Genomic DNA, 25185 nt, shown 5'->3' with positions numbered 1-25185 from the left:
AAATTACTTCCCTTTGGTGCCTAGAACATAGCAAGAGCTTAATAAATATTTGTTGATTGATCCACAAACACTACAAGTCAGTCACATTGACCTTGCTTTTCATCATATACAATACCCCACCTCCCACCTCTGTTTTTGTACAGGCTATTCCCCATTTCTTCAATGTACTCCCCCTTTTAGAATCCCTAATTTCCTTCAAAGCTCAGCTTAAGTATCACCTACATGAAACCTTTCTTGATTTGTCCCCATTGCTTCCAGTTACTTCTCCTCACCAAGTGATCTTGTATTTATTTTATATATATTTTTCTTTAATGTGTACATATTGTCTTCATTGTTATATAATTTCCCTCAAGAATAAGGACTGTTTGATTTTTCAGTTATATCCCTGGTGCCTAAGACAGTGCCTGATATATAGCAGAGCTTAATAAGTGGCTATTGACTGGTTGTCTTGAGGCAATTGCATAGATAATTCTCCACCTTTTGTCTTGTCTTTCTCAAAATTCTTCTGTATCTCTCCATGCTCTTTTTCTTCTTTCTGTCTCAAAGAAAGCAATTTCCTTCCCTTGTTGCCAAATCTCCCTCCGGCATTTGAGTTTTTTGATCCCTTGCCTACTGGCCTCTTTAGAATATACACTCATCAAAGTCAAGAATAGTTTCATTTTTGTTTTTGTTTCCCCATTGTCAAGCACAGTGCTTGGCACATTGTAGGTACTTAATAAATATTTGTTCATTGACTGATGGACTGTTGTCTCTTACTTGTTTCATTCAGTAGGCATATATTAAGCTTCCATTATGTATGGAGTACTATGTTGAGTGATGAGAATAAAAAGATTAAAAACCCTCAACAAGATCCCCCTCTCTCTTAGAAGGTCACAATTGATTTGAGAGGATGTGGCAACAACACTAGGTATGAAATGAGGTGGAAAGTAATGTAAAGGTAAACATGAGTTCCAGATTGAGAGCTATAAGAACATTTATGAAGGAAGAGTTCATTTTCTGCTGTGGGGTTGGGAGAAAGCTTCATGGAGACTTGAATTGGACCTTGAGAAAAGAAGCAAATTTCAACAAGTTGAGAAATTACGAGCATGGAAGATGGCATGAAAGTGGGTAGGAGCAGGTAATAGGTAATTGTGGGATAATTCTAAGTCCTGATTGACTAGAATATAGAATCCATGAAGGGGAATAGTGATGCCTTTCCTTTGCTAGCACCTTTGTTAAAATCTCATTTCATTTTTACCTAGATTGTTTTCTCTTCCACAGTTTGTATCATAGAGTAAGAAGTAGTACTGAATACAAATAAGAATAATTCAAAGGAGATTAGGTCATGACCTAATCATAGAAAAAAAGGTTATTGAAGTGTTAATTGTAAAGTGTTGCAAAGTTGCAAAGCATTAATTGTAAAAAAAAATGGACAAGCCAGTTATCCCATTATGAGGTGTTAACTGGTCATTTGACTGAATCAGAAAGGTGGGAAGGGGTCAAGTTGTGAGGTGGTTTAAAAGACACACAGGGCTTTTTATATTTGATTCTGAAGGATATAGGGAGCCAGTAGGGTTTATTGAGTAGGGGAGTGATATGGGCAGAAGTCTGTTTTAGGAAAATTACTTTGTCAGCTGAGTGAAGGAGTGATCAGAATGGGAAGATACTTGAGGCAGAGAGACCAACCAGAAGACTATTGCAACATTCCAGGTGTGAGGTGATGAGAGCTTATACCAGAGAGTTGATTGTGTAAAAGGAGAGAAGGGAGCATATACAAGAGATATTTTAAAGGCAGATTTGGCTACTGATTGGATTGTGGAGAAGTGAGAGATAGTCAGTGGGGAGCCAAAGCATTGCAAGCCTGGTTGACTGGGAAGATGGTGTTGGCCTTGAATAATTATAGGGAAATTCAGAATATGAGAGGAATTTGCTAGGAAAGCTATTGAGTTCAGTTAGTTTTGGACATGTTAAGTTTAAGTTGTCTACAGTAATCCAATCTGAGATGTCCAACAGTCAGTTGGAAATGCAAGAGTTAGATCAGGATATGGATTAGGACTGGATAAATAATTCTGAAAATCAACTGAATAGGGATAAGTAAATCTTAGGAGCTAATGAGATCACCAAGTGAGGTAGTAAAGAGGAAGAAGGGGAAAGAACACAGGACAGAGTCTTGAGGGCTGTCTATAGTTAGCAGAGCCAGGAATAGAAGCCAGATCTTCTGATTCCAGGCCGATTGTTAACATCCACCAGAGTCTGGTGCCCAGACTACAGTGCAGAAATGTTTTTATGTGATTTTTTTTGCCTCTCCTTCTGCCTTAAAATAGTCTTTTGACTCAAGTAATTGAGATAACAATAGGAGAAAAATGTTTGCCATAATAACTTGAACACATTTGTAACTATAGGATGGTGTATTACCACACAAACTCATCATTCAGTAAATATATTTTATCTATTCAGTAGGAAGGTGGGTGGAACACCCAAAGAAAGATGGCTTTGAGACATATAGCAGAGGTAGAATCAATAGGGTCACCTCTCAGCATGTCTCCTTACCTGGGGAGAAGGGGCCTCCCAGGTATTAGCAGTGGACAGGGGATGGCTCCTCCCTGTCCCAGTCATGTTTGGCCCACAGAGAATGAGGCAGTGCCTTTCTCCTTGCCATTATTTATCTGATCAACAGTTGTGTCTATGGGATCCTGTAGACCTTGTCATTATTCTGAAATTTTCCCTCTTCTGTTTCTCAAACTTTCCTGACCCTGGAGCCCTAGAGTTGAAAATGTGGTATGCCCTGTGTAGGGACAGGGAGATACTTCTGAGATCCTGGGTCTGGGTGAGGAAAGAGCTGCTCTAGGGAAAGGAAGATGCTTCCTTAGGCCTGGAAGCTCTCTGCAGCCCCTCAGTATCATCTCCCAAGAAGGAGCAGCAGAGTATGAAGGAAATTTAGGTGGGACAATGAAGGGGGAGGGAAGCCAATCCAAAACTCCTAAACTAGAGGGCCTTGCCTTTGTGGGCATGTCACTGCTTTCCTTATCCCTAGGCCTTTTATCTCCTTCAAACTTTGCTGCCCTCAAGCTAATTAAAACTTTTCAATAAACATAGAGAATGGAGTGATAATTCCCCCCTCATACCCAAATTTACTCCTTCATAAAATCAAGGTGCAGAACTAGAATTAAGGATTATTAACTGAGATTTGTAAAGCTTTTTCCTTTTAAAAATAATTTAATATTAAAAATATAATTTGAACATTTCATTATACTTGGTTTCCTTTGCAATCCTAAGTATCTTAGTATATTTAAAAATATAAATATATTAATTATATAAGTATATTATGTTATATTATATTACATTGTATAATTATATTTAAAAATGCTATTCTGAGGAATCCATAGGCTTCATCAGATTGCCGAAGGGATCCATAAGACAGAAAAGTAAAGATCCTATACTAGATTACTAAGGTCCCTTCCAGCATGATATTTTTCCACATGATATTTTTAGTTTTTTCCTTTATTGAGCCCCTTTTGGTATCCTCAAAAAACACCTATGTTTTTCTAGGATTACTAATCCACTTGCACTCCCCAGGAATCAGATTTCTTGGATGCCAATTTTGAGGAAACAACTGACCTTAGCATCTAGTTATTAAGAATAAATAGTTAATTAATTTAAATAAGAAGCTGGCCTGCTTCCTCTGGGAGAAGGGAAAATCTCCTATGGCCTTCTGGGATTTCTTTTTCTCCTTCCCTACTAGTACTTCTTCCCCCCCCCAGGAAGAAGTTACAAGTTTTTTTTTAAACAAATATTATCTCATCTCATCTTTATACAACCTTGTGAGCTAGATGCTATTATTATTTTCATTTTGCTGTTGGGAAAACTGTGTCAAACAGAGGTTAAGTGACTTGCCAAAGGTCACACAGTAAGTATCTAAGGTCAGATTTGAACTCAAGTCTTCCTGATTCTGTTCTAAGCACTTATCCACTGTGCTACTAGCTTCCACCCAGTGAAAAATCCTTTATGCCATTTGCCCCAGCTTAAAAAAATGAAGCTATGGTTTTAGGGATGGTTGATGAGAAAACATGTGCAAGAAACTCACAGCCTGTGATAATTATATAGAAGGGCTATTACCTACATTGATGGAGAGAGATGAAGTAATGAAATAACATCTACCAACACATCAAGAAAAGCATTGGTGTGGGGGGTGGAGCCAAGATGGCAGCTAGAAAGCAAGGACTTGCATGAGCTCCCCACCAGGTACCTCCAAAAACCTATAAAAATGGCTCTGAACAAATTCTAGAACTGCAGAACCCACAAAATAGCAGAGGGAAGCAGGGATCAAGCCCAGGACAGCCCGGATGATCGCTGGATGAGGTCTATCATGCACGGAGCGGAGGGGAGCCGAGCTTAGCATGGGCCGCGTGGACCAACCAGACCATGAGCCGGGCAGAGCAGTCCCTAGCACCCTGAATCAGTGAGCTGTGGCAGTTGCCAGACTTCTCAACCCACAAACACCAAAGACAACAGAGAAGGTTAGTGGGAAAAGCTGCTGGGGAAAGAGTGAAAAGAGTTCCCGGTTTGGCCACCACCCCGGGCTGCGGGGGTGGTGCAGCTAAAGAACTACAGCTGCAGTTGCTTCCAGCCCAGGCCTACCTGGTAGGAGGAATTAAGTGGAAGATCAGAGCAGGAGTGCAGAGCCTGCTTAAGATTTGCATCAGGTTCGGGTTGGCCGTTCTTGAGGAAGGAGGAGTGCTGGTGTTGCAGAGCTGGCTGTATAGAAATAACTCTGAAATCAGTGGCACATCCCCTCAAGCTTGGAACAAAGTACTCTTTACTCCAAAAGCAATCATACCCTGCTGAAAAACTCAAGGGTCAAGTTGCAGGGAATTATTGCCGACCCCGGGGCTGCTCGGACCCTAGCGCTTGGCCTGTTTCCTGGGTTATACCAGACAGGCTTAGTAGGAGTTGGAATGGTAGGCTCCTGGAGGAAAGACTTCCATCCCTAGCAGCCCCCCTAACAGCACCCCCCTCCTGCTCTGATAGCCATCCTTTCTCATGCAGGCAGAGTCCATCCACCAAGGACTCACAAGCCCAGTAGGAGGAAACCAGCTGGCCATTAATGAATGCTCTTGAACCAGTGCCTAATGCAAACATGCTTTAATTAATGGGAACTTCTTGGATACTTTACAAGGGCATCCTGCCCCGTGCCTCACATAGCTCATACAGTTCTGATAATCAGTTTGTATCCTGCCTGAGTCTTCTCATGTCTCTTTAGATACTGTAGAAACAGCACTCCCCTCCTGTTCCCAGCCTTCCCTGTCACTGTAGAATAGCACTCCCCTCCTGTTCCCATACTCTTATGGAAACCACCTTACCACAGCCCTAGTTTTCCCATATGCTTGTAGGCAACATAGTTTACTATAATCCAGATTCTTCCCACCAGATATCGCTATTTACATCTAATCTAAGTGCAACAATACATTACTGAAGCGTATCCCCTTTTTCCCATGCTCTCATCCCCTTGAACACCTGCTTAGGCTTATGTAGTGCAAAAACCTATAAAAATGGATAATGGCTTCCAATAAATCGGAGGTATATCCATCTTGGCTCCCGCCTCATCATTGCATACTGAGATAGGGCAACTTGCTGGTCAAGACCCTAACATCAAGTAAGTTGTCTGGGAACATGGCCAGGCAGTGAAAACACACTCAGATTCAGTCTCGGACTTTGGAATCTTTCTTTGGTGACAAAGAAGACCAAAAGATACAGCCAGAAGAAGTCAACAAAGTCAAAGAGCCTACATCAAAAGCCTCCAAGAAAAACATGAACTGGTCTCAGGCCATGGAAGAGCTCAAAAAGGATTTGGAAAAGCAAGTTAGAGAAGTAGAGGAAAAATTGGGAAGAGAAATGAGAAGGATGTGAGAAAACCATGAAAAACAAGTCAATGAATTGCTAAAGGAGAACCAAAAAAATACTGAAAAAAATATTGAAGAAAACAACACCTTAAAAAATAGACCAACTCAAGTGGCAAAAGGGCTCCAGAAATCCAATGGGGAGAAGAATGCCTTGAAAGGTAGAATTACCCAAATGGAAAAGGAGGTCCAAAAGATCACGGAAGAAAATACTACCTTAAAAATTAGATTGGAGCAAGTGGAAGCTAGTGACTTTATGAGAAATCAAGATATTATAAAACAGAATCAAAGGAATGAAAAAGTGGAAGACAATGTGAAATATCTCACTGGAAAAACCACTGACCTGGAAAATAGATCCAGGAGAGATAATTTAAAAATTATTGGACTACTTGAAAGCCATGATCAAAAAAGAGCCTAGATATCATCTTTCAAGAAATTGTCAAGGAGAACTGCCCTGATATTCTAGAGTCAGAGGGCAAAATAGAAATTGAAACAATCCACAGATTGCCTCCTCAAAAAGATCCCAAAAAGAAAACTCCTAGGCATATTGTTGCCAAATTCCAGAGCTCCCAGGTCAAGGAGAAAATACTGGAAGCAGCCAGAAAGAAACAATTTGAGTATTGTGGAAACCCAATCAGGATAACACAGGATCTAGCAGCTTCCATATTAAGGGATCAAAGGGCTTGGAATATGATATTCCAGAGGTCAATGGAGCTAGGATTAAAACCAAGAATCACTTACCCAGCAAAACTGAGTATCATGCTCCAAGGCAAAATATGGATTTTCAACAAAATAGAGGACTTTCGAGCTTTCTCAGTGAAAAGACCAGAGCTGAATAGAAAACTTGACTTTCAAACACAAGAATCAAGAGAAGCATGAAAAGGTAAACAAGAAAGAGAAATCATAAGGGACTTACTAAAGTTGAATTGTTTTGTTTACATTCCTACATGTAAAGATGATGTGTATAATTCATGAGACCTCAGTATCATAGTAGCTGAAAGGAATATGCATATATATGTGTATTACATATATACATATGTGTATGTCTAGGTATGTATATATGTAGGTGTGTGTGTGTGTATATATATATATATGTGTGTGTGTATATATATATATATATATATATACACACACACATATATATAGACAGAGGGCACAGGGTAAGTTGAATATGAAGGGATGATATCTAAAAAAATAAAATCAAATTAAGGGATAAGAGAGGAATGTATTGAGAGAGGGAGAAAGGGAGAGATAGAATGGGGTAAATTATCTCACATAAAAGTGGCAAGAAAAAGCAGTTCTGTAGGAAGGGAAGAGGGGGCAGGTGAGGAGGAATGAGTAAATCTTGCTCTCATCAGATTTTACCTGAAGAGGAAATACCATACACGCTCAATTGGGTATCTTGCCCACAGGAAAGAAGGAGGAAGAAGATAAAAAAGGGGGGAATGATAGAAGGGAGGGCAGACAGGGGGAGGAGGTAATCAAAAACAAACACTTTCAAAAAGGGACAGGGTCAAGGGAGAAAATTCAATAAAGGGGGATAGGTTAGGAAGGAGCAAAACATAGTTAATCTTTCACAACATGAGTATTGTGGAAGGGTTTTACATAATGATACGCATGTTCCCTACGTGGAATTGCTTGCCTTCTTAGGGACGGTGGGCAGGGAGGGAAGAGGGGAGAGAATTTGGAACTCAAAGTTTTAAAAACAGATGTTCATAAACAAAAAAAAAAAGTTTTTGCATGCAACTAGGAAATAAGATACACAGTACACAGGCAATGGGGCGTAAAAATTTATCATGCCCTACAAGAGAAGAAGGGAAAGGGGATGGGAGGGGAGTGGGGTGACAGAAGGGAGGGCTGAATGGGGAATGGGGCAACCAGAACATATGCCATCTTGGAGTGGGTGGGAAGGTAGAAATGGGGAGAAAATTCATAATTCAAACTGTTGTGAAAATCAATGCTGAAAACTAAATATATTAAATAAATTAAATAAAATAATAAAAAAAGAAAAAAAAAGAAAAAAAAAGAAAAACATTGGTGCTCATAATAATATTACCTAATGTAATATGTATTACATAATATAGTGCTTAGTGGTCTTTACAAAGTGCTTTGATGTGTCTCACTTCATTTTATCCTTATGATAGCCTTGTGAGGTAGGCAGGGTGTGGGAGTTTGGGGTCCCTTGTAGCTCTATGATTCTATGGCCATGATTAGGGTGTTCCAAAAGTGTTAGTGGAATTTTCTGTTACTAAAATCTTAGAACTTCATTAAGACTTTGGGGACACACTGGTTAGATGAGATAATAGAAATGAAGACAGATTAAAATATGTGCCCAAGTTTACAAAGTAGTGTACCAGGCCTGAAGATAGGAAGACCTGAGTTCAAATATAGCCTCAGACACTTATTAGCTGTATGACTCTGGGAAAATTACTTAACCCTTTTTGCCTCATTTTCTCATCTGTAATATGATCTGGAGGAGGAAGTGGCAAAACTACCCCGATATCTCTTCCAAGAAAATCCTAACAAGGTAAAAAAGAGTTGGACACAACTGAAAAAATGTATTAAAGGTCACATAGTAAGAAGCTGATGTATCATTAAATTATGGTTATAAACATTTAGAATGAAAACAGAACTTATATATAATCCAGTCCTACTCCTTCCTTTTACTGACATAGGAACAGAGGCTCAGAGAAATTAAGGGATAAATCATAGGGTAGGATGGTGTAGCAAGGCCAGAAAAGAACTCTTAGGAGAGAGAGTACAAAATCCTTTTGAAGTGTCACTTTTAGAATTAATGCCAATGTTCCTTGGCTAATAAGAATAGTTATCCTTAGGGGGCAAAAAGAAGATAATTGATGTGGGATATGATCTCAGGAGGAAAAACAAACAATTCTACTGCTATTCAGGGAAAGTACAAAACCAAAGAATAATGCTAGATGGTGATATGGGGTATCTTGACATACAGACATTCAATTAACGTTTGTTACTTGATTGTTTCCTTTCCAGCTGGACTAATATGTCTTCAAAACTAATTTTAGTTAATGAAACGGACATGGCATATAGACATTTGGAAGTGATAAGGATAGAATTTTTTTTTTAAAGCCATGTTGTGTCAAGTAAGAATTTCAGCAAAAGCTGAAAATACGTTGCACAACATATGCTGATAAGTGTGGGATATGCTGCTGGAATTTTGCAGGTTAGTAAAAATGTTTTAAGGATTGACACTTTATACAAGAGTATCTGCAAGGTTGGATTTAATTAGTAATCATTTGCTAAAGGTGGTTTTTGTGGCAGCTAATGTGTTAATTAATGTAATAGAGATGGAAAGTGAGATTTAACTTGGGTCTTCATAGCGTAGGTGAAATAGAACATTTAGCAATTATCCAGATATGAGACAAATTGGTATTTTTTTTCCTTCTCTGATTTTGCCTCTTTATTTTTGTTCATTCAGTGTTGGTTTTTACTAATGGAGATCATTCCTTAATGAGCTGAACCAATAATCGACTCTTCCTAATATCTCACCTTGGCCCCCTATACCATCAAACCAAGTTGGAAAAAACCCCCAAGGACGATATGACACTGGCCTTGAAGTCAGGAATATGTGTGTTCAAATCTCATTTCTGTTGCTCATTAGCTGTGTGAACTCTCAATAAGTCACTGCAGCCTCTCTGAACCTTAGTTTACTCTATCAAATGGGTGAGAGGGAAAGGAAAGAGAACAAGCATTTTTATATTTCCTACTATGAGTTGTTTTTTTTTTAAAAACAAATATTATCTCATTTGATTGTCATATAACCTTGTGAGATAGATGCTGTTATCATCCTCATTTTACCAGGAGGAAATTGCATCAAACAGAAGTTAAATGACTTGCCTAGGGTCATATATCTAGCAAGTGTCTGAGGTCAAATTTGAACTCAAGTCTTTCTGATTCTATTCCCAGCATTCTCTTCACCATGCCACCTTCATGGTGTGTGGAAATAACAATATATGTTGTATTTATGTATAAGGTTGTTAAGAAGTTCAAATGAGATAATATATGAAATGCTTTGCAAATGTCATAATAAAATTATTAAAAGCATATAAATAATCATATTTGTAAAAATATTTGAAAATAAAATATTTTGATATAATTAATCTATTTTCCTCCTACCACACCCATTGCTTAAAACATTAAATTTCTTGTCAAATGTATTAGATTTTCTGAGCAGGTTTTCATGTCTTCAGAATGCTAAATAATAATAAAATAAATAAATAATAGTAATGGTAAATAGCCATGGTAAAGCCTTGGAAAATAGCTAAAAATAATGGGGCTCTCTATGGTGGAGTCTGGGATCTTAAAAATCTGTACTCTTTAGCAGGTTGCCATCAAAAACTGTAATAAAAAGAGTATATTTCAGCAAATTTTAAGTTAGGTGGAATGCTTTGTAATTATAGATACCAAAAAGCTTTTGAATTCAGTACCAGTTCAAAGAATAGTTACTAGATTTGATTACAGTCTTAGCCAGTATCTTGTATCTACCTTCTTAATTTCTTGGGTCATAGGTTTTATTTCATTTGTTCTAAAAACAAATAAGATGTGACATTTCAAATGTGTACCTTGATCTAGCATTTGGTTGGAAAACCTTCTTTGATTCCTTGGAATAGTAGTTTGGATTTATGCAGGACCTCAGTCCCCCACCCCACATATGTGCAATTAGAAAAAAAAGTTCCAAGTTTGAGACACTGTATGGGTTAGCATTCTTTCAAAATTCTATTATAAAATTCCGTGGATGTGCATACTTTCCCATCCAGGCAAACATATTAATTGAAAACAAGATATACTAAGTAAGACAGCAAATAAGAAAAGTTCCACTATTCACACATCATACATGCACACTCTTCTACAGGTTACCATATCTTTTGTGGGGGGTGTGTACTCAACGCTCAGAGAATACACAGGGCAGGAGCACAGGAAGGTCACACACATAGGAAACATATGTAGTAAGTTCTATTCAAGGGGTACATGCCAAGAAGCTATAGGTAGGCCACACACTGAGAATACACACACAGGAACACATGCACCTAGGAAACATACACAACCAGGGCAACTTGTGTCTCTTATGTTGTGGTGCTACAGATATACTCTGCTGATATCATATGGTCTTCTGCTTCTGGCTGTCATGTCATTTCTTCTGGGCAACTTTCCATTTAGCGTGATAACCAAAGGGCTCTCTTCTGCTATTTGATGGGTTTCATCTCTTTAGGGCCCTCTGGTGCTTTCATCTGTGAAACCCAATGGATAAGAAAGTCTCTTGACAATGGCCAGCTGATGCTTTCATAAGCATAGGAAAATATCTAGCCAGATCAACAGCAAAAGCCAGAAGAATGTCTCAGAGTTTCTTTTGACTTAAAGTCCTTTGTCCCAGATATCTATTTAACTTGGGCTTAGAAAATTCCTTTTAACCTCTTGTAAATTCCTAATTTTGAGTGAATGTCATCAAAGCCCATTTCAGTGATTTTACTCCTGCCTGACTCCTATATTCCCCACCAACATTATAGGAACTGTGAGAAGGCACGGGTGGGGAGGCTCACTCTTAAGTTTCTCTGATTGGCACACAAATGAAGCTAGGGAACAGAACAAAAAATAGGAGAAGGCAAAGGAACTTCCTGATCTCTCCATTTCTACTGCCCCTAAAGGTCTCCATTCCTGCCTTTTATTTGCATGCAACTTGAACTCCTACAACTTACAAGCATGATTTTTGCTCTATATTTTGGAAAATACAAAACCTTACTAGTATCTGTATACATTTTTTCATTTTTGAGTTTTAATATTTTATTTTTCCCAATTACATGCAAAACAATTTTTAACCTTTTTTAAAAAAACAATTTTGGGTTCCAAATTCTCTTCTACCCTCCCTTCTCTCCCCCATCATTGAGAAGGCAGGAAATTTGATAAAAGTTATACATGTGCAGTCATGCAAAACATATTCCCATATTAGTCATGGGAAAGAAAACAGACAAAAACCAAGAAAAAGTAAGTAAAAAAATCAGTATGCTTTAATTTGCATTCAGCCTCCATCAGTTCTTTCTCTGGATGTGGATAGCATTTTTTATGATCATCCTTCAGAATTGTCTTGGATCTTTGTATTGATGAGAATAGCTAAACCATTCATAGTTGATCATTGTTCAATATTGCTGTTACTTTGTACAATGTTCTGGTCACTTTGTTTTGCATCAGTTCATGTATTTCCAGGTTTTTCTGAGAGCATTCTGCTCATCATTTCTTGTAACACAATAGTATTCTATCACACTCACGCGCCACAACTTGTTCATCCATTACTCAATTGATGGGTATTCCCTCATTTCCCATTTCTTTGCCACCACAAAAAGAGGTGCTATAAATATTTTCATATATATAGGTACTTTTCGTTTTCCTAATTTTTTTGGATCTCTTTGGGATACAGACATATTAATGGTTTTGCTGCATCAAAGGGTATGTACAGTTTTATAGCCATCTGGGCATAATTCCAAATTGTTCTCTAGAATGGTTGGATCTGTTCACAACTATATCAATAATGCATTAGTGTTCCAATTTTCCCTCATTCCCTCCAACATTTGTAATTTTCATTTTATGTCATTTTAGTCAATCTTATAGGTGTGGGGTGGTACCTCAGAGTTTTTAAAAATTTTTGTTTCTATAATCAATAGTGATTTAGAGTATTTTCATATGACTATAAATATCTTTGATTTCTCTTTCTGAAGACTGCCTATTCATATCCTTTGACCATTTTTCAGTTGGGGAATGATGTGTTATTATAAATTTGACTCAGTTCTCTGTATATTTGAGATATGAAGCTTTTATCAGAGAAACTTTATGCAATATTTCCCTCAGTTTTCTCCTTTCCTCCTAATCTTGTCTGCATAGATTTTATTTGTGCAAAACCTTTTTAATTTAATGTAATCAAAATTATCTATTTTACATCCTGTAATGCTCTCTGTCTCTTGTTTGGTAATGAATTCTTCCTCTATCCATAGATCTGATAGGTAAACTATTCTATGCTCCCCCAAATTGCTTATGGTATCACTCTTTATGTCGTAATCATGGACACATTTTTTTAAAAAAAATTTTTTTTGCTAGGGGAAAGGCAGGGCAATTAGGGTTAAGTGACTTGGCCAAGGTCACATAGCTAGTAAATGTGTCAAGTGTCTGAGGCCAGATTTGAACTCAGGTATTCCTGACTCCAGGGCCAGTGTTCTATTCACTGCACCACCTAGCTGCCCCCATGGACACATTTTGATATTATCTTGGCATGTGGCATGAGGTGTTAGTTTATACCTAGTATCTGTCAAACTGCTTGCTATTTTTCTCAGCACTTTTTTGTCAGTTAGTGAGTTCTTGTCCCCAAAGTCTGGATCTTTGCCATTATCAAATGTAAGATTACTGTGGTTGTTTCCTACTGTGTATTATGTATCTAATCTATTCCACTCACCTACCACTCTATTTACTAGTACCAGATTTTTTTCTGATGATTACAATTTTGTAATGCAATTTGAGAACTGGTACATCTAGACCACCTTCCTTAACATTTTTTTTCATTAATTCTCTTGATATTCTTGACTTTCATTCTTTAAATGAATTTTGTTATTTTTTTTCTAGCTCTATAAAATAATGTTTTGGTGGTGCGATTCCTATGACACTGAATAAGTAGATTAATTTATCCAGAATTGTAGTTTTTGTTATGGTGGCTTGGTCTATCCATGAGCAATTAATATTTTTCCTATTGTTTAGATTGGACTTTGTGTGAAAAGTGTTTTGGAATTGTGTTCATATAGTTGCTGGGTTTGCCATGGCAGGTAGATTCTCCAGTATTTTATATTGTCTACTGTTATTTTAAATGGAATTTCTCTTTCTATCTCTTCCTATTTATTGCACTTTGTTGGTTATATACAAAAATGCTCATGATTTATGTACATTTATTTTATATCCTGAGATTTGGCTAAAGTTGTTAATTATTTTCAAATAGTTTTTAGTTGATTCTCTGGGATTGTCCAAGTGTACCATCATATCGTCTGTGAAGAGTGATAGCTTTGTTTTCTCATGGCCCATTCTAATTCCTTCAATTTCTTTTTCTTCTCTTATTGTTTTAGCTAGCATTTCTAATACAATATTGAATAATGGTGGTGGTAATGGGCATCCTTGCCTCACCCCTGATCTTATTGGGAAAGCTTCTAGCTTATCCTCTTTACAGATAATACTTGCTGTTGCTTATTATCTCTTTATTTTAATAAAATTTAAAGGCTTGTTGCTTGTGGTCAGCTACTAAGTGGTTAGCTAGTAAGTATCAGAACAAGGACAAAAACTCTGGTCTTCTGAGTCAAAGATCAGTGTGCTAGGCCAAATAAATAATTATAATCACAGAAACTTAGGGATACTAGGGCAATATCACTTGTTCCATTTTGCTGTAACTTAGTAGGACTATAAGATTTCTAGCCAAGGCAAGAAGGACATTAGGAATATATTGATGAGCCAGCTTCACCTACATCTTTTCCACTTCCAAAGTCTGTCTCTTTCTGTATAACTGGAATTTTTCCTTAAAGTAGTCTGAAACCACACATTCTGTCTTGAAAAAGGAATGTCTCTTTGTCAAAACTCTTGAACATATCCTTGCCTCACAATGTCATGTAGCATTGTCTCAGCATTCTCTCAACCAATTGGGTGAATCTCATATAGAATGCTCCAGGCTTATGTACCTGGATTACAATTTTTATCTTGAATAAATGGTTATCTGTTCTATTCTAAATCTCTAGTGAAGGATATTCTTCAACTTCCCTTTGTAATTAGCAACTTTAATTTTATTTCTTTTTCCATAGGAAGAGAAATGTGTTAGAGAAATATTTAAAAAGACAATTTACTTTATGTAATTTTTATGATCTTTAGGATTTTAAAATCCAAATAGCCTAGATTCAGTAGATTATTTAATAAAAGATGTTTTATTGATGCATTCTGTCTTTACATCATAGTTATTTCTTTAAGGGCAGGTTGATTCCTGCTCTCCTCTCCAGATTGAATCCTCCCTTGTGACAAACAGTAACAATTAAGCAAAAACCTATTGATATAGTGATAAAATCTGAAATCGTATACAAAATGCTGTCCAAATAGTCCCTTACTTCTTTGCATTGAGGAGGAAGGTACATTACATTTTCCATTCTCTGGGAAATTCTAATAATTGAATCTCATTTTAGATTCCTCCATAGGCTTGTGGGATATGGCTACACACTACCGATTGTTCTGAAGTTGTAGTCATGGCTCTAAAGTCAGCAGCATCTTAGTTCAGCTTCGATGTTGGGATGAAATGAGGCACTTGCAAGTTGCTGAACATTTAACAAAGTAAGTGGTTTACATTGCCCTAACACAGCAAGGATACACAATACAGATACAGTGGCACTTAGCTTCTCTGTTTGTAATTCCCTTCATCTCCATCTGAAAAGACATTTGGTCAGTCAGTCATCAGGGAATAGTGACTCACATTATCTTGATTACCCACCAAGTCTGAGAGGCCATAACTACATGAGATTAGGACCTTTTATGCCCTTAGACCAGGAAACTGCATCAGGGAAGCTGAGACTGATCAAGTTGTGAGTGGGAAGGAATCTGTGTCAGAGTAAGGGAGACTGAAACTGTTGTTTTACCACATCTGGTGGCTTGGTTTCCCCATTTTTAATGGGATGATGATATCAGATTCCCTAAAAATTCATAGGAACATCTGAAGAATAGACATAGCATAGACAGCAAACTGCCAGCCCAAACCTAGGGCACAACATGTGCAACTAGGCCAGGCCACCTTAGTGCAGTGGGCAAGCCATGAGGCCCTTTTGAGGCTTCACATATAGGCATTTTGACCTTGTTGCCCTCTTCTGAGTTTATGGTTTGACCTATCCTATTGCAATAGTAGCTTTCTATGATCATGACTCTTTTATTTGTTTTTTGCTCATTTTTAAAATTTGAGTCCTATTCCTGGACTACAGAGGGAGAAAAGAAAAGATGAGGCAGAATGGGGTAAAATATATTGCATGAAGAGAAACAAAAGACCTGTTACAGAGGAGGGAAACAAGAGAGTGGGTGAAAATTGTTTGAACCTTACTCACATTGGCTTTGGCTCAAAGAGGGAATAACATACACACTCATTTGGGTAGAGAAAGTTATTTTACCCTAAAGGAAGTAGGAAAGGAAAGCGGGAAAATGGGGGGAGGCTGATAGAAGGGAGGACAGATTGGGGGAGGTGGTGGTCAGAAGCAAAACACCGATGAGGAGGGACAGGGTGAAAAGAGAGAGAAAAGTATAAAAAGAGGGAAAATAAGATGGAGGGAAACACACAGTTAGTAATCAAAACTGTGAATGTGAATGGGTTGCACTCTCCCATAAAATAAAAGCAAATAACAGAGTTGATTAGAAACCAAAATACTACAGTATGTTGTTTATAAGAAACACATTTGAAGTGGAGAGAGTCACACAGAGCAAAAGTAAAAGGGCAAGAGCAGAATATATTATGCTTCAGCTGAAATAAGAAAAGCAGGGGTAGCAAGCCTGATCACAAACAAAACAAAAACAAAAATAGATCTAATTAAAAGAGACAAAGAAGGAAACTACATCTGGCTAAAAGTTAGCATAGACAATGAAGTAATATCAATAATAAACATATATGCACCAGGTGGTATAGCATCCAAATTCTTAGAGGAAAACTTAAGGGAGTTACAGGAAGAAATAGATAGCAAAACTATACTGGGGGGGGGGTCAAGCTCTCTCTCTCAGAACTAGATAAATTTCTGTGTATCACCAACAAAGCCCAATAGCAAGAGATAGAAAAATTCAATTTAAAGGAATTGTAGATAATATAAAATATTTGGGAGTCTACTTGCCAAGACGAACCTAGGAACTGTGTGAACTGAATTACAAGACACTTTTCACAATATAAAGTCAGATCTGAACAATTGGAAAAATACCAATTGTTCATTGGTAGGCCAAGCCAATATACTAAAAATGACAATTCTACCCAAATTAATTTACTTATTCAGTGCCATGCCAATCATACTACAAAAATAATTTTTATCAAGCTAAAAATAATAACAAAATTTATCTAGAAGAACAAAAGTTCTAGAATATCAAGGGAATTATTGAAAACCATGCAAAAGAAGGTGGCCTAGCTGTACTAGATCTAAAACCATATTATAAAACATAAATCATTAAAATCATTTGGTGCAGGCTAAATGAACAGAGTGGTGATTCAGTGTAATAGATTATGTACATAAGAAACTAATAAATGACTATAATAATCTGTTTGATAAATCCAAAAACTCCAGCTTCTGGGATAAGAACACACTATTTGACAAAAATTGCTTGGAAGACTGAAAATAGTATGGCAGAAACTAACCATAGACTAACATCTCACACTCTATACCAGGATAAGGTCAAAATGAGTACATGTTTTAGACATGTAGGGTTATGTCATAAGTAAATTAGGAGAGCAAGGAATAGTTTACCTGTTAGATCTATGGAGGAGGGAAGAATTTATGACCAAACAAGAGATAGAGAATATTATGAAATGCAAAATGGATAATTTTGATTACACTAAATTAAACAGTTTTTGCACAGGCAAAGCTAACACAACCGAGATTAGAAGGAAAGCAGAAAGATGAGAAACAATTTTTATAGCCAGTGCTTCTGATAAAGGCCTCATTTCTCTAATATATGGAGAACTGAGTCAAATTTGTAAGAATACAAGTCACTTCCCAATTGATAAAGTGTCAAAGGATATGAACAGGCAGTTTTCAGATGAGGAAATTAAAGCTATATTTAGTCATATAAAAATGCTCTAAATCACTATTGATTAGAGAAATGCAAATTAAAACAACTCGGATGTACTACCTCATACCTATCACATTGTCTGAATGACAGAAAAGGGAAATGATGAATGTTGGAGAAGATGTGGGAAAATTGGGACACTAATGCCTTGTTGGTGGAGTTGTGAACTGATCCAACCATTCTGGAGAGCAATTTGGAACTATATCCAAAAGGCAATCAAACTGTGCCTACCCTTTGATCCATCAATAGCTGTACTAGGTCTGTATCACAAAGAGATCATAAAGAAGAGAAAAGGACCCACAAGTACAAAAATATTTCTACCAGTTTTTTTTGTGGTATCAAAGAATTAGAAATTGAGGGAATGCCCATCAATTGGTGAATGGTTGAACAATTTGTGGTATATGAATGTGATGGAATACTATTGTGGTATAAGAAATGATGAGCAGGCAGATTTCAGAAAAACCTTACATTAATTGATACTGAGTTAGCAGTCCCAGGGGACCATTGTACACAATAACAGCAACACTGTGTGATGATCAACTATGATTGACTTTGCTCTTCTCAGCAATGGAATGATCCAAGACAATTCCCAAAGACGCATGATGGAAAATGCTTACAACACCTCCATAGGACTAAGGAGTCTGAATGAAGACTGAAGCATAGTATTTTCACTTTTATTTGTTTTTTGCTTTTTGTGGCTTTTTCCTTTTGTTCTATTTCTTTTTTTCACAACATGACTTCACAACATATTTACATGATTCCACATGTTTAATCTATATCAGATATCAGTATCATATTAGTATAAACTACATCAGATTGCTCACTGTCTTGGCAAGGGTGGATCAGAGGGAAAATTTTTTGAAACAACATCTTATAAAAACAACTGTTGAAAACTATCTTTATGTGTAATTGGAAAAAAATACTATTTGGCAGAACTTTTTTTTGAAGTCAGTATAAGATTTAATTTCCTTTCCACTGATTTCCTCTTTTTTTTTTTAAAAAAAAGGTTTTACTGTTTTTCTTCCTGTGTCTTATCCCAATAAATCCCCCCCCTCAGTATAACTCAATTTTTTTAAAACAAAGAAGTGCCATTAAGCAAACAAACCATCGCATTGATCATATCTGATAATGTATACTCCATTGGAACCTGTAGTGTAGCAGCTCACTGCCAAAATGCCAGAAACATATTTCATGATCAGTGCTTTGGAGTAAACATTGTATATGCCATTGATCTGAATTTCCCTTTCTTTTGGTGTTGTTTTACTTCACAGCATTTTTGTCACTGCATATATTTTGTTGGTTTTGCTTGCCTCATTGCAATTTAATTGCAATAAGTTTTCTAGGTATTTCCGAATTCCTAAGATTCTTATGGTTTGATTTCATTTTTTATTGTGTGATAATTTCTTATGGCATGACAATAGTCTCCTTCAATTACTGTATGATAACTTGATAACCTATTTCTCACACAATGGACATCCATTTTGTTTTCAGATTTTGTTGTTTTTTTTTTGCTATCAGAAACAATTCTGTTCTGAGGGTTTTAGTGACCTTTCCCTCTGCCTTTTCCTCATTGGAGTTTAAAGGCAGAAGTGATATTCCCTAGTCAAAGTATATATACAATGTAATCCCCCTGCCTCTCCTTTCTTTACCTAGATCCAAATCACTTACTAGGATAGTTGGACTGAGTCACAGCTTCACCACCAGTATAATAATCTTATTCTACTTCCCCTTGATTTCTTGCCATAGATAAAGTTGTGTTTTTTTCTCTTCTTTCTTTTAGAGGAATTTCTTGACTTTATTCTAGGACACCCTAGGGGGGAATAAACACTTGTATAGTGCCTACTATGTATCATATACTATGTACTATGTACTATGTTTTTTCATTTGATGATAATAACAACCTTGAGGAGTAGATGCTATTATCACCCCCATTTTAGAGCTGAGGAAAATGAGGTAATCAGAGGGTAAGTGACTAGCCCAAGGTCAGACAGATAGCATCTGAGACCAGATTTGAACTCAAATCTTTCTTTCCAGGCACAGCACTCATTCCACTATACCACCAGCTGCCTCCAGAGCAATACTTTATCTTCATAGGTGTCTGATTAAGTAAATAAGCATTAAGTAAGCAGTAAGCCCACTGCTTGGTTCATTAACTTCTCTAGGGCTCACATTTATTTATCGAATTTTCCGACTTGATTGTTCAAGTCTGCCAGGACATCACAAGAATCATTGCAGGCAGCATATCTGAATGGGTGTGTGTGTGTGTGTGTGTGTGTATGCATACACAAAGGAATAATTGTGTCAAAGTTACTTGTTTGTTTATTGCATTCCTTCAGTACTCCTTTCTTGCTAAATAACTTTAAAAACATCTTTCCAATAGTGGCAGGTTTGTTACCAAAAAAGACTGTCAACACAAGGCCCAAGAGCCTGAGAGCATGCTGGGCTAGCTCTTTGGAGCTGTACATTTTGCTGTCCTTGAAGATCTTGTGGATCTACTTCAACCATATGGTCTTTGAAATTATGATGATATCTAGGGTGTACAAGGGATATTTTCAAAATGATTTGGTTCATAAAACTGTCAGTCTCTTTCATACATCTAATTGAAACATTTTCTATCTAAAATATGGCAATTTACAGAAGCATCTCTGTGGTTTATTTACATTGCATTTTCTCATAAAACAGCAGGTTCGCAATAAACTGTTTGACACCCCCACGGTATTTTGAAAAAAAAAACAATGTGCAATCTGGCACAAGTTAACAACCAGTGTGAAGCAGCATCCTGGGGTGGGGAGTGGGGGGAGATGGAGAGAAGGGATAGGGATCTTAAATATCGGCAACTTTCCAAACTAAATGAACTGTCATTTTAAGGAGTCTGCTGTTAATGCAATTTAAATTACTCACCTGAAATTAATATTCTGCTGAGGGAAATAAAGCAATTTAAAAGACCACATCTTTTCTGATCACTTTAATGGCATTATGTGGCCATGAGCTTTTCCCTTATCTAATATAGTAACATTCCTGTTTTTTCCTCTCAACATTAAACAGCTTCTTTCCATTTTAATTACTTAGCTTTGGAAAAAATCCCCCTCCCATTCCCAGTGGATTGTTAACAACTTGATATTTATGCTTGACCTCATTAGATTCAGGTAAACATGACCTTGGCATATTTATTGCTGTTTTTAATGTGTACACCCATGGAGGAAGGTGGGAGCTAAGGAACTATGGCCTACTGAGTGAAGTATCTTGATCACTCAAGACCCCAAGAGGTGAGTTTAACTTTTTCCCTCTTCTTTGCCTTGGTGGTAGCTTGAGACACTAAATCTTCTTTCTTATGCTTCTGGTTACATCATAGGTAAATCCCATGAAGGGAAAGTCATTTTTAGAGCTGTTTAGTACTCCTTCCAAGGTAAGGCTTAAAAAGATTTTAGGATTAGAATGGATAGAGATGGATGAGATCATCTAGTCAATGTCTTCATTTCACAGACGAGAAAACTGAAGTTTGAGAGATGTTGAAAGTTCTGTCTAGTGACCAACAAAGAAATTTCAAGCTATTCAAATGTTGATAGGCTGGCACATGGGTGGTAGAGGAGAATAGCTCAGATAGAGTACCACCTGGTAGCTGTTCAATATTGAATTATGAAGTCAAACTAAAAATTAAAATTCTTTGATTAAATTTTAGTCTATGTGACATCTGATTAGTAAACAAGAACTCTACACTCATGCCCTATATTATATCATGCTATATTGGTGTTGAATCTAATATTCCTAAGGGAGAGGACAGTAACCTTTTAATGTATAGAAATAGCAGGTATTATGTCCAGGAATAGAAATTGTCCCTAAGTTAACATATTGTATAAACAAAATTAGAACCAGCTTTGAGTATTTGGGTCTTAGTTCCAGATGTCAACATATTCAGAGGCTCAATTCTCCTCCTTAAGACTTTTTTTCTCTCCCTAAGCCCCACTATTCAACTTGTCCATTTCTGACCTTTGCTTCTTTACCTAGCCTCTAAACTGCTCTCTGGTTTCATGAAGCTCAACACTACACTCCCTTGTGCTCTCCCATTAGGGGAATGTAGGGGCAGCCTTCACTCCTCATTCCTAAACATACATGCAATTTGCCCTGGGTTTTAAGTCCACTCAGTTTACTTAGGATCAGCTGGCAAATCAGGGGATTAGTGGCAAAGGGGGTAAAAACTAGCTACTACTTTCTCTCTCTTTACACTGCTAAGTAAACTCAGCACTAATACCTTGCTTTCTCTTCTGCTCTCAGATTCCAGTGACTTCTGTGCCTTCTCTATTTGTGTTACAGTGGAAAGATTACTGGATTTAGAGATCGAAGACCTGATTTCAAATTCTGGATCTGCTCTTTAATCGTTGTGTGACCTTAGGCTAGTTACTTCATCTTTCTGAGCTTCAGTTTCCTTATTTGTATATAATAGACACCCAGGTGTGCTTGGGGAAGTTCTTTCAAAGTGGGCCTTCTAAGTCTGCCTGCTATATACTTGGAGACAGACATGACTCCTTGGCTAAGAGATCTCTGGCCTGTGACACTTTTATACGTGGGGACACTTCCAAGAGGGCAAAGTAGAAAAGTGGAGAGAGATGAGTAAGGAAAAAAGCAAGGTGCAGACTTGAACGGTGTATGAAGGACTCTTCCCCAGAGCCACAGGAATATGGAGAAATTTGGCCTTGGAATATGTCCTTTTATTCCCAGTGCCTGAACCCCCAGAGACTGCTAATAATGGTATCCTAGGGTGACATCATCCTGTCTTGGGTTGAGCTGAGGTATCTACATGCTCACAAATCAGAGTTCTATTTATTTCATGCATTCTATTGTTTAAATGAATTATAAAACTTTCCTGGTTACTGTTTTGCTATTTACTCTAATATGTTTGTTGTTGACTAAGGACAGATTAACAATTGATGAAAGGGAGGTAAGCAGCAGAGTAAGTTGTCCTTCTCTTTAGATCTGCCAAGGAAAATGCCTTTTATCCTGAACCCCTAAAATAGTATCAGACTCCTAGATGGCAAATATCTAATGTACAGTAGGCAGCTATAATTCTAGTTCCAATACCCCCCTTGAAGCTAGGAAAGGAGTGATTGCTCCAGCACAGCCATCTCCCCACTCTTTACAAGGCAGAAATCAGGGTCTTCCTTTGAGATATGGAGTGGGGTATTTCAGACCATATCCAGCTAAATAAATCTCTGCAACACAGGCCACCCCAGGTCCCTGGTGGTTCCAGTTAAACCCCATCATGTGGGAAATGAAATGACTAGACTCACGTTCCTTCTATCTTCCAGTGCTTACTAAAACTTGACTTTCTGCTGAAGACATCACAGCTCTTGGCACATTCTTTATTACTTGAATCTTTTTCAGGCACCGCCCCGGGAAGAGTTGGCACAATCTTTGTTTCTAAATGCCACTTTTAGAATTCCCTTCTGCCACCATCACCCAGCAACCACTAAAAATGTATTGGTATCTTTTGTTTTTACATCCTCTTAATTTCTGCATTTATCTTTCTCCCTCCCTGACCCAGCAAGCCATTCTTTGTAAGAAAGAATAGAAAAAAATAAAAAAAAAACAGTTCAGCAAAATTAATACATCAACTGAGTTTGATAGTATGTGCCATATTTATACTCATATCCTGCCACCTTTGCAAAGAAGAGAGGGTGTTATATTCTCATATCTCTTCTTTGGGGACAAACATATGACATTTAAAAATATTTTGGTTTTGATTTTAACCTATAGCAACCAAAGTAGAATGATGCATAGATATTTAAGTTGTGACTTTGAAACATGGGAAAGTTACTTCCTTAGGCATTCCAGAGATGGGAGCAAAATGAGATTAAACTGATCCCATTTGTCCTGGGTACTTCCATACATTGGGAGCATATAATAATTGTGCACTTTAAAAAAAGTTGTGAGCTGATAATGTGCTGTCTGTCTCAAAGGTGTTTGGAAAGATTAGCTCCAGGAAAATCCAGAAGAAAGCCAATGAGGTCAGTGAGTCATCCCTTCAGATGCTGTCACAGCAAATGTTATGGAAAAGTGCATGTTTTACACATTATTAATAAGGATGACGTTATCTCTTGGTTACAGGTTACAATAGCCATTTCCTGTTTCCAAGATGCATTTTCTTAAAAAAAAATAGATATTTATTGGAAGTTCCCACAGTGGTACCTGTCCCTGCTTCCATTTCTCTATTAGGTGGAAGGAAATAAATCATAGGCTTGACATTTCCAAGGAAAATCTCAACTAATCTTTCACATGTGTTCTGGGCTTAAATGTATTGGTCTCCATGCTCACTAGGTAATTCAAAATTAAATAAGGGCAAAACTCAAGCAATGAATTATTAGCAATACTTAAGATCATGTAGTACATATATTATATGATTTTAAAAATTGGTCTAGACTTATGATTTGATTATATAGGCAACTCACAGAATATGATAATTTCTTCCAACAATGTGGATCAGCAATTCGTCTGTAACTTGTGGTCTCGGAGAGTGTTTAGGGTCACTGAGAGGTGTGCAGCTTGCTTATGGTCACGTAGTTAATGTCTGTCAGAGGCAGGATAGGAAATCAGGTCTTTCTGTCTCCAAGGATGGTCCTTTATACACCATGCCATGTTGCCTCTCATGTGAATGCAACTGAGAGAACATGGACTGGTATTTTCACTAAATTCTTATAACTTCAACAGTATCTAATGTAGATTTTTTAAAATACCAAAATCTTCTTAATCATATCTAACTTTCCAATATTCTCCCAGGATTCAGCATAGGTTGTAAGAGACTCCAGAGTAAAGGACAACAAAATTTTTTGGATTCACCCAGTATTTTTAGTGTCTTAGAAATTTGTTCTAGGTTGTTATGTTAAGGCATTCTCTTGAAATCTGCATCATCTGTGGTATTCTTGTGAACTTTCAGTTTATAAACAAAAATTATTCCAATTTATCACAAAGCTCATTTTCAGGCAATATTTAGAGCATGAATTTCCTTCAAGGCTATGATATCCATAAGTGTAATGTGAGTTCTTTGCATCAAGATCTTGAATTAAAGAAAGAAAAAGGAAATTTCCCTTGTATCTTAGGAAGGCAACTCAACTACAGACTAGACAGCCAAGAATTATAGAGGCCAAAGTCCATTTGTAGATTATTCACTACAACCCTAGTTTTTACAGAGGAAGAAACTAAGGCTTGCAAAGTCATTAGATCACACAACTAGTTAGGGACAGAGCTGGGACAAGAACCAGGTCTCTTGATTCCAAATTCAGGTTGTGTTGCTACAATCGGCTCATCACAAAGTGCCCAGCAAAAAGTAATCATAATATCCAGGATAAGACTTGCCCACAGTGTTGAGTGGCTCCTTGTGATGGGGAAAGAATAGTAGAATAATAGCACATCTGTAAATCCCTTGCCCTTCAATTTCTCTGACTGGATTGGAGATAATCAGTTATTTTCCCTTGGGCAC

This window comes from Trichosurus vulpecula, chromosome 7 (genome assembly GCF_011100635.1).
Source record: "Trichosurus vulpecula isolate mTriVul1 chromosome 7, mTriVul1.pri, whole genome shotgun sequence".
In the NCBI taxonomy this organism is placed as follows: Eukaryota; Metazoa; Chordata; class Mammalia; order Diprotodontia; family Phalangeridae; genus Trichosurus; species Trichosurus vulpecula.
Note: the sequence above shows the minus strand (reverse complement) of the source record.